Raw genomic sequence first — 10,027 nt, 5'->3', positions numbered from 1 at the left:
TAACATCTCCTTTTTAAGATGACAATGGGGACTCTTTTTTAAAAATTGGAAAACACCTCAGTTCCTTCACACTCTGCAGAGGAACATATGTGTTATGAGTATTCAGTATTTTTAGTAAGTCAGTGTGAGTCTTTTGTATTTGAAGCTTTGTCTGACTAAGAGTAACCAGTTAAACAGGTGTGCTAGGCGGGATAGACCATCTGTTCTTCTTTGTAGAATAAAAAATTTTAAGGGGATGAAAAAGGATTTAAAAATATTTCCTCATTGACTGAAAAACTAGAAAAAGAGAATTAATACCTTCCCTACAATCCAGCATTACCTTCTGTTGTTTTCAGCGGATGTATTTAGAAACTACCAACAACTATTCACAAAGTTTTGGAAATACACGCTTTGACTCAGGTAAAAGTTTCAATGTGTACTTGCCAAAAGGATGTTAATTAGTAGCTGAGGTTAAGGTGGAAACAGCTATAAACATTAAGTTCTTTTCAGAAATTCCTGCTTACTTTGATTAAAGCTTTGTTTTGTGCAAGAAAGGTTTGGGACTCTCTTGAGTCTGAAGTAGAGGAAACCACTTCCTGTTCTGTTTTACCATTCTCTTTTGTATGAAGAGAGAATTACATTTGAATGTCTAACAGGGAAGTTGGTAAGATTTCACGTAAGTGTTATATTTGCTCTTTATCTGGAAGTTTTATTTTTGTAGTGCTGGGTATTGAACCCACAGCCTACGCACACACCAGAAAGTACTCACCACTGGCTACATCCCCAGCCCTATATTTGCTCTTAAAAAGGGCCACAGGAAAAAAAAAAAAAAAAAAGGGGGGGGGGGGCCACAGAGAGTCTGGCATGGTGGTGCACACTTATAATCCCAGCAACTCAGAAGGCTGACGTAGGAGCATCATAAGTTGAAGGCGATCCTCAGAAATTTAGCAAGGTCCTGCCTCAAAATTTAAAAATATTTAAAAGGGTTGGGGATATAGCACAGAGGTAGGGTGCCCTTGGTTTCAATCCCCAGTACCAAAACAAACAAAAACCCCTCCAACCTCCATATAAATGGTTATAGAAGCTTTACTCACAATCAACTAGATGAATGCATAAACTAACTGTGGTACATCTAAATAAGGTTTAAAAAAAAACTATTAAGTTTCAAAAAGATAGAGGAACCTTGAATGCAGATCTTAAATGAGCATCTGAGAAAGCTATATACTGTTATGATTTTAACTGCCTGACATGTTGGAAAAGGTAAAAGTATGGAGATGGTAAAAAGGTCAATGGTTTCCAGGCACTTAGGATGGAGTGGGTAAGAAAGGAATGGATGAATAGGTGGAACACACTGTTTTTCAGGATGATAAAACAATTGTGCATGAACCTTAATGTTAGATACGTGTTGTTATGCATTTGTCAAAATCCCTGAAGTGTGCAACACAAAGAGGTGAACCCAATTTTAATCTATGAACTTTAGCTAATAATAATGTATCAATATTGGTTCTTCAGAGGTACTGTGTTAATGACAGATGTACATCATTGGAGAAACTCTAGGCCTATGACTAAGCACAGAGGGTTTTCTGATGCAGGGCCTATTGCTGCAGGATGCCGGGCTCATCTAAGACACAACTTTGGCTTAAAGTTCTGCTGTGGTCTCACCAAAACTTATTCAGACCTATGTTGTAACCTGAGACTTCTAACCAATGTTCATTCCTTTTCCCTCACCTTCCATGAGGGTTGGACCCACATTGTGGTCTGGTGGCTCTGCCTACTGTTACTTCCTCCCCTTTGCCCTTTACCCACTTCCCATAAGATATTTCTTGCACATCTAATGCCTTTTGGCATCTGCTTCTTAGAGGACCTGAACTAACACAAAAACCCTCCAACATGTAGTCATTTTTATCCTGGAAGTATAATTGTGTCAGTGAAAATCTATAAAGCTTATACCTTTACTTTTGTAAATTTAATCCTTATATCTATGAATTGCATAATTCTTTCTGTGAATATGAAATCACATGCTTTGTATGATTTTTTGTTTGGGGAATATCAACTTGGCTGGTCATGGTTTGTCATACAATTCCAAAATACACACTGAATCTTTGGAAGTTAGGTGTTTCTCTTCTTCTCATTGATAAGAGGTATGAGAGAGATTTCAATGTTTGTTTTCTCATTTATGTGCCACAGGAACATCTTATCCCATCCATATAAAAGTAAATTCCCTTAACCACAAAAGTCGTACTTTTTAAACATTTTTTAAAACTTTTAATTTTGAAATAATTATAGATTCACAGCAAGTTATAAAAATAGTACAGAGTTACCCCATGCATATTTGATTCAGCTTCCTCTCAATGGTAACAAAGAACATAGACTTTTTAAAAATATTTTTTTAGATGTTGATGAACCTTGATTTTATTCGTTTATTTATTTGTGATGCTGAGAATCAAACCCAGTGCCTTATACATGCTATGCAAGCACTCTATCACTGACCCACAACCCCAGTCCAAGAACATAGACTTTTTATACAACAAATGTTTCAAGCTCTAGTCAATGGCTAACTTATTTTTAATTAAGAAAAACCAGATACTTTCCAATAATTTTAACAGTGCTCTGAATTGACTCCACTCAGTTAATGAAATTTTGGCTTTTTGACATGTATCAGAATCAGTTGGAGTGCATGTTAAAGATTATTGCATTCCTACCCTAGAATCTCAGATTCAGTAGCTTAGAGTTGGAGCCCTAGAAGTTGCATTTCTAACAAGTATCCAGGGGATGCCAATGATAGTTGCCTTGGGATCACACGTTGAGAAACAAAGAAAGAAAACCATATATGACTGACAGATTTCATATAGTTAGAATATAAAGTGACACAACTCAGAACTAATTTGAGAAGAGAAACACAACTGGTAAAAGTGGTCATTTTATTATCTCTAAATGTGTGACAGAAAAGTCTTAAGAACAACCAAGTGTGTCCAAGGTAAAAAGGTTGTATCTTCAGTGAAATGAAATTACTGGAGAGCAGTTGTAATAAGGAAATTCAAAACCTAATCTGTTGAATTTCACTCTGTCTAAAGAAAAACAATATTCAGAGAGGGAATAGGTTTGTATAGATTCTGGAAAAGGAAATATTCCAAAGTAAAATTTGTGGTTATTCAGCATTATCCAGAGAGAGATCTCTTAGTAATTGATATGAATAGTCAACCTGGACTATAATCAGAAGAGGTAATGAACATGACACTCATCATTGAGAACAAATAATTATGTCTTTGTTATACTTGATTTACATATAGGAATGGCACCTATCTGTGTTTTCTGGCAAACTTATGATCTACTTGGAGATTGTACATTTTAATATATATGAACAAAAATAGCTTTATAGACTATATACATATGAATATCATATGAGATTTGTTCATCCTGTTTTAGAGCTGGATCAACTCTAAAGACCCAAATAGTATAGCATTTCTGGACCTGCAAGTACAGGTACTTCTAAGGGCTTATTGTGGTTGTCACCAGATCCTGGACATATACCTCTATCTCCTATGCATACAACAAGGAAACCACTGTTTAGACATATTGAAAAATAATCCACTTTAAACATATGGATTGTTAAAATTATTTTCCAAAACTTCAGAAAAGACACCATAATGTTGCATGGTAATTACCAATGCCAGTATTATCAAAGGCTGTGAGCATTCTGAGATTTTTGGTAGCTCAAGAATTAGGCCACCACACTTTTGTGGATACTGGAAGGAAAGATAAGATTCCTGGATCAGAGATGAAGGACAGCAATAGCAGGAGCCAGAGTGTCAGAAATTTTGTTCTGGTTCCCTGAGCACCACCTCTCACAGGACAACACACATGGGGCTGGATGGCAGCTGTAACACACTCTTGGTTGCATTACAGGAAAAGACACTGAACTTGGAGAGCTAGAATATTTGATGATGGACCTGCCCATGGCTCTGGGAAAGGTACTGTCTTTGTTATCCTAGATATTAAGCATGCCTGCCCACTGCTCCAGAGACTGATACTGTCCGTGTCTTCTTGGACTGGAAGTAAACCTGCCCCTTTCCTCTGAAGGACAACACTTTCTCTGTTTTCCCACATTGCTTTACTAAGCAAACATCCTTGAGATTATCCAGAACAAAGAGCAGTTGCAATATGTGCAGAAATGTGAAAGGTACATGTAGAACTGTTTCCCAAAAAGCATACTGTGTATTGCAACAGTTATTAGTCCTGAAAACATTAACTGATTAATGGTTTTCTTCTAGAAATCTCATCTTTCTATGATCCTATTTATATAAATTCAAACTAGATAAAACCTATTACCCCATCTAGGGTACTTTGTGGTTAAGTCATATTTCTCATGAGAAATACACAAATACTCTCTTTCAAATACTGTTTCTTTTTCCTTTTAATATGTCTGCTTTTGTCATCATTACAAATTTTCATAATTGTCATTTGGTTTCTATTCCTCCCTCTCTCAGAATTGTTAGAAATATTCTGATTCTGATTTATCTCTGCAAAATAACCTTCTAATCTAGAGTCATTCTTAAATCTTGGAAATTTTGAAAGGTTAGTAAAATGTTAGGTTGTTTCATTATTATTATGGTAGTTAGAGTTTTCTTTTCCCTTCTGCATTCTGGTCCTTTGTTTATGTAATACTACAAATACTTTTGATCCTTACTTGATAACTTGTGCCAGACATAATGTCTCCTATCAGAGATCTGAGACTGCCTTGGAAAAGAAAATCTCTTTTGTCTGTTTATGCTAATTGGAACATATTGTCTTGTTTTCTAATGAGATGCAGAAATAATTTCATCTTGTTTAATTTTTGAAAAAGGATTTAGCATTTTACACAGAGCAAGGAATGGTTATCTATTTAAGATGTAACAGGTAACCTTGATAAAATTCCCTGTCACATCTGGTTAAACTCTATAAGAAAATTATAAGAATCATTTCTAATTTTTGCAGCTGTAATTGTCTATGGCAGATTCATTTGATGTGGATATTAAATTTGTAGAGAATGGAACACTCTTAACTTGAAGTCTGCTATCCTTTTATTATAAGCAGGCTGGCTCACTGTATGAATAAAAACAGTTTTAGCCTCTTCAGAAGCTCATTATTTTCAGGGACAGGATTTGGCTTGAAAAATAGAACAGATTCTGGCACATGGCCAGCTTTGTCTCCTTCCTTCCAAGCATTCAGCGATTGACTACACTCAGAACCTCAGTGTGGAAGACACATTAGGGATCATCTGGTTCCATTGGTTATTGAACCCCTATGTGGTATAAATCCACAGGAAAAACAACAGATGAAAGCAACAACAACCCCTCAAATACAAAGTTTTCTTTGAGAAGTTTTGTGCTTTCTTCCATTATGCTAATATCTTTGAGTGTGTTCAGAAGACCCTTGCATGCCATCTGCATCACACCTGTGTTTGTGGTTAAACTAGTAGTGAGTGGTTGACAGCCAGCAGTAGTTCAGCCTAGATTAGCTGAGGTAACACAGCTAGTTGGTGGCTGTCAGGATTAGGGCCCACCTTTCTTCCTCACATGTGTTTTTCAATATCTTGCCTCCTGAGACATTGAGCAGATGCTTACTTGTCCCTGGAGTGATCAAACTCCTGGTTCTATTTATGTCTATTCTGGGTGGGACTTCATTTGATAAGTGAGTTAGCCTCAAGCAAAAAGTAGGCACTTTTCATTAATTCTTAAAGTTCACAAGAGTACTATATAGTAAAATAGAGCTTGTTTTACCTAAAAGGGACCCTGGTTGCCTAAAAGAATTTATGTATCTCTAAGTACATTAAATCAGAACTGAGTACATTTGATACAGAGCTTAAACAAATTATCCCAAATTCTTTGTTTCCTCAAGAATTATTAAGGAATCTACATTTTTTACTTGATAAAAATTTTGTCATGGGGCTTGGGGTTGTGACTCAGTGGTAGAATGCTCACCTAGCACACATGAAGCACGGGGTTCGCTCCTCAGCACCACATAAACATAAATAAATAAAGGTATTGTGTTCATCTACATTAAAAAATATATTTAAACAATGTTGTCATGCTTTATTCACAGTATTACCTCAGTGACTGTTAATGAGTCACTAGCTGATTGCATATTCTTTCATCTGTGTCACATACTTATATGGAGAGACAGGAGCTTAAGAATAAAGACAAATCAAATATTTCCTCAAATTGCTCAAAATCTAAAAAAGAATAAAACATATACATACAGAAAGTCATTTGACTTGAGTAGGAATATAGAATACAAAGCATGGTAAGATCTTTATATTGTAAAATTCCTACTTTTACAACAAATGTAGAATCATAGTATATTAAGATAATCATAGCCATTAATGGAAAACCATAGCAAACAAATACAATTGGCCACTCTAAGTTACCCAGTGATCTATCTTGTAAATCAAACTACATTAGAAATTAAATTTTAAGACTAATTAATTTATAGTAAAATGAACAGACTTTTACTCAGATTCGGAAGGGCTAGATAATATTCCTAAAATAAAAGAGAAAATCACACACACACATACACACACACACACATACACACACACACACACACACACACACACACACACACATACACACACACACACACACACACACACACAAACACACACCAATTGATTGGCTTAAGATTTCAAGCCAGTGCAGTAAAGGGGTAAAGAGTGAGATCTGGAGTCAAACTACCTGGGTGAATATGATTTGGGGATTTACATTTATTTACTGTGTGATCTTAGGCAAGTCATTTAACTTATCTGAGCATTAGTTTTCCCACTGGAAGAAAATATAATAATAATATTTATCTCATAAGGCTGATGATTTAGGACATGTAAGATGTTCAGAAGAAATGTTATTTATAGTTATTATTGCACCATGTGCTAATATTCACTGGTTAATTCCCCTACCTGTTTTTGTAGGAATTGAGCTTCATTTCAAGTCTTGCCAATTTTTTTCTGGGATTTCCCAGTTATGGTTCTCATGAGATCACAAAAACTCCTATTCTTTCACTTTGGCCTTGGCTACTTCCAGGCACCTTTTGACTCCCTTGCTTCTGGTCCTGTGACAAGGATGGCATCTCTAGACATTTCCAACACTGGATTCCCAGGAGTCTCACTGCACCAAAGTCAAAGTCTTTTCCACCCAGAGGGAGGACAGTACTTCCACTCCTGCCTCTGGATGCAACTTCTACCACTTTCACCCCTTAGGAAATTCACATTTATGCCTTATGTCTACTGACTCTATCTCTTTAAGCTTCATACCTGAGGCTCTGGTTTATGAACAATGATATTTGAGGCAGAAACCCTTTGTATTCTCTACCATCTCCCTATTCTTCAATAAGAAATCCTTCTGCAAAGGGATTCATGGAAGTCCTGCCCAGAGGTTCCTCAGAAGTGCTTGGATGGCCTTAACTCTCACTTCAGGCTCAGTCCAGGGCTGATTCCCTCTATGTGACTGCAGAATAATGCTAAGAAAATTCTGCCGCCCTCTTTGAGCAATCTGTGGAGAAAAGTTCCTCAGAGTGTTCCCTTCTGGATTATTGTGTATCCTGTGCTATTTTCAGTGTATATGTATATATTTATATATTTTTTTCCAAACTAAGAAAAACTTTCCATATGCTTTTGTAATTTTTAGCAGCATTTCAGGAAAAGCCTGAGATGTATGTGATGCTGTTAAAACAATCCTAAGTATATAGACTTCCTAAGCTTTCCATCAAAAATGTTAAATTTTTCTATCATATCAACTATTTAAAAATTATTAATTCAATGCTTTATTAGTTGAGAAAATCAACTGACTTTATAATACTTAGAAGGTTTGTTTTTGAGATTGAGAATGACAAACAGAAATTAATGTGCATTAAGCTCTGGGATGGGGAAAATGAAGTGTTTTGTTTTGTTTTGTTTTGTTTTTAAATATGCGGTGCTGAGAATCGAACCCAGTGCGTCATGCATGTTAGGCAAGCACTCTACCACTGAGCTACAACCCCAGCCCCTGAAAGTTTTCAAATAGGAATGCAAACTGTTTTTATGCAGGAAATTTATGATGAATAATGTTTATTAACACAAATTTGTGTATCAGCTGTTTATATAGGCTTAGCAGAAGTACAATTAGCTACAGGTTGTACATAAAAATCTGAAGGCTAGCTGCAAAACGTTCTCTTCATCTCCCATTGATCTATCAGATACTGGTGATTAGGAATCAAAGTATTAGCAATAATTTGGTTCTGGAACCCTATTTATCTCTGTTTTGAATAATATACAGTTTTATTTAACTTCAAGAGCTGGGAATGTTGTCAGAATGTTTAATTTACATAGAAATTTTTATATATTTGTATTACAGCAACGTCTAACAATGTGTCATTCAAGTATATGGCAGGAAAGGGGGATGGATTAAACTGGTGTGGAACAGTTGGAAACAAGGGAGCTTGCCAGAAACAAAGGCTAAGAAAAGACCTTAAGAGTGGGCTAGGTTGTGGCTCAGTGGTAGAGCTATTGCCTAGCATGCGTGAGGCCGTGGGTTTGATTGTCAGCACCACATTTAAAAAAATAAAATAAAGGTTAAAAAAAAAAATGGAGACACCTGCTTACCACCAAGGTCAGACTCTATAGACAGCCAAAGCAGTGTGAAACCAAAAAGTGATCTATACAGGTGGAGAGGACCACTGTTCATTTACAAACTTCAAAACCACTACTCCCATGCCATCAGCACTCATGACTATTCCCCTGCAAACGTTTATGTTTAAAAAGTAATCTGCAGAGAAAACCCAGGGTCTTTATTTTTTTAAAATAAAACCAGAATGCATGATATAGGAAAAGAGATATTATTTATAAGTTTTAAAAGGAAGAAGAAAACTTGTGTGGACACCACCCCACTCCCATCAGCTTCCGGTCCACCATCTTCCTGAGACCAAACACCACACCTTGAATTAAGTTGCAGAGTTCTGATAGGGAGATATTTGAAGTTGATGTAGAAATTGCCAAACCTCCTGTGACAATCAAGACCATGTTGGAAGATTTGGGAATGGATGATGAAGAAGATGATGACCCAGTTCCTGTACCAAATATTAATGCAGCAATATTAAAAAAAGGTCATTCAGTGGTGCACTCACCACAAGGACAGCCCTCCTCCTCTTGATGATGATAAGAACAAAGAAAAGCAAACAGATGATATCCCTGTTTGGGACCAAGAATTCCTGAAAGTTGACCAAGGAACATTTTTTAAACTTATTGTGATTGCAAACTACTTAGACATCAAAAGTTTGCTTGATATTACATGCAAGACTGTTGCCAATATGATCAAGGGGAAAACTCCTAAGGAGATTCACAAACCTGCAATATCAAAAATGACTTTACTGAAGAGGAGGAAGTTCAGCTAAAAGAGAACCTGTGGTGTGAAGAGAAGTGAAATGTTGTACCTGACACTGTAACTCTATGAGGATTGTTCCAGATACTAGTTGCACTGCTCTGTTTATAATTCTTAATATTAGGCAAACAGTAGACAAATGCAGCAGCAAATCAATTGTACTAGCATAATATTGTCCTTATTGCATGTATAGTTTGAGTACAGACTCCAAATCTGTGACTGAATTTTTACTAGTATGAGAGAAAGTTTCTTTTTTCTTTACTCTGAGTAAGACTTAACTGTGGTTTTTCTGCAGAATGTGGCATTTTGGGCTTTCCCTCCTTTTGTAAAGCAATTTCTGCCTAGTTTATTGTCCAGTTAACTTTAGTGAGCTTTTAAAAGTTGGCATTGAAAATAAAAAAACTTGAAAAAAATCTTTCTGAAATAGAATGACAAAATATTATCTTTATTCATGAGTTGGAAACTGGAAAAAGGATACTTGAAGTAAATGTTTTCAGTTGGGAGTGTTAGGATATCTTCCAGTCTCCTGGAGTCTATCAGTACCACTGGAATTGATTAGCCTGTATGTACCAGACCTCACTTCAGTGGACCAAAGGACTTGGGTTTTTTTGTTTTTTGTTTTTTGTTTTTTAAATCTCAGTTTTGAATATGTTGCCTAGAGA

At 36.1% G+C, this 10,027-nt stretch overlaps 1 pseudogene; it reads left to right on the top strand.

Moving 5' to 3' along the window:
- Positions 1–338: 338 nt before the first annotated feature.
- LOC124986388 (S-phase kinase-associated protein 1-like) lies at positions 339–9,407 on the top strand (annotated as a pseudogene).
- Positions 9,408–10,027: the final 620 nt, after the last annotated feature.

The sequence above is a fragment of the Sciurus carolinensis genome, chromosome 6 (assembly GCF_902686445.1).
Source record: "Sciurus carolinensis chromosome 6, mSciCar1.2, whole genome shotgun sequence".
Lineage (NCBI taxonomy): Eukaryota > Metazoa > Chordata > Mammalia > Rodentia > Sciuridae > Sciurus > Sciurus carolinensis.
This window is presented reverse-complemented; position numbering and strand designations above follow the sequence as displayed.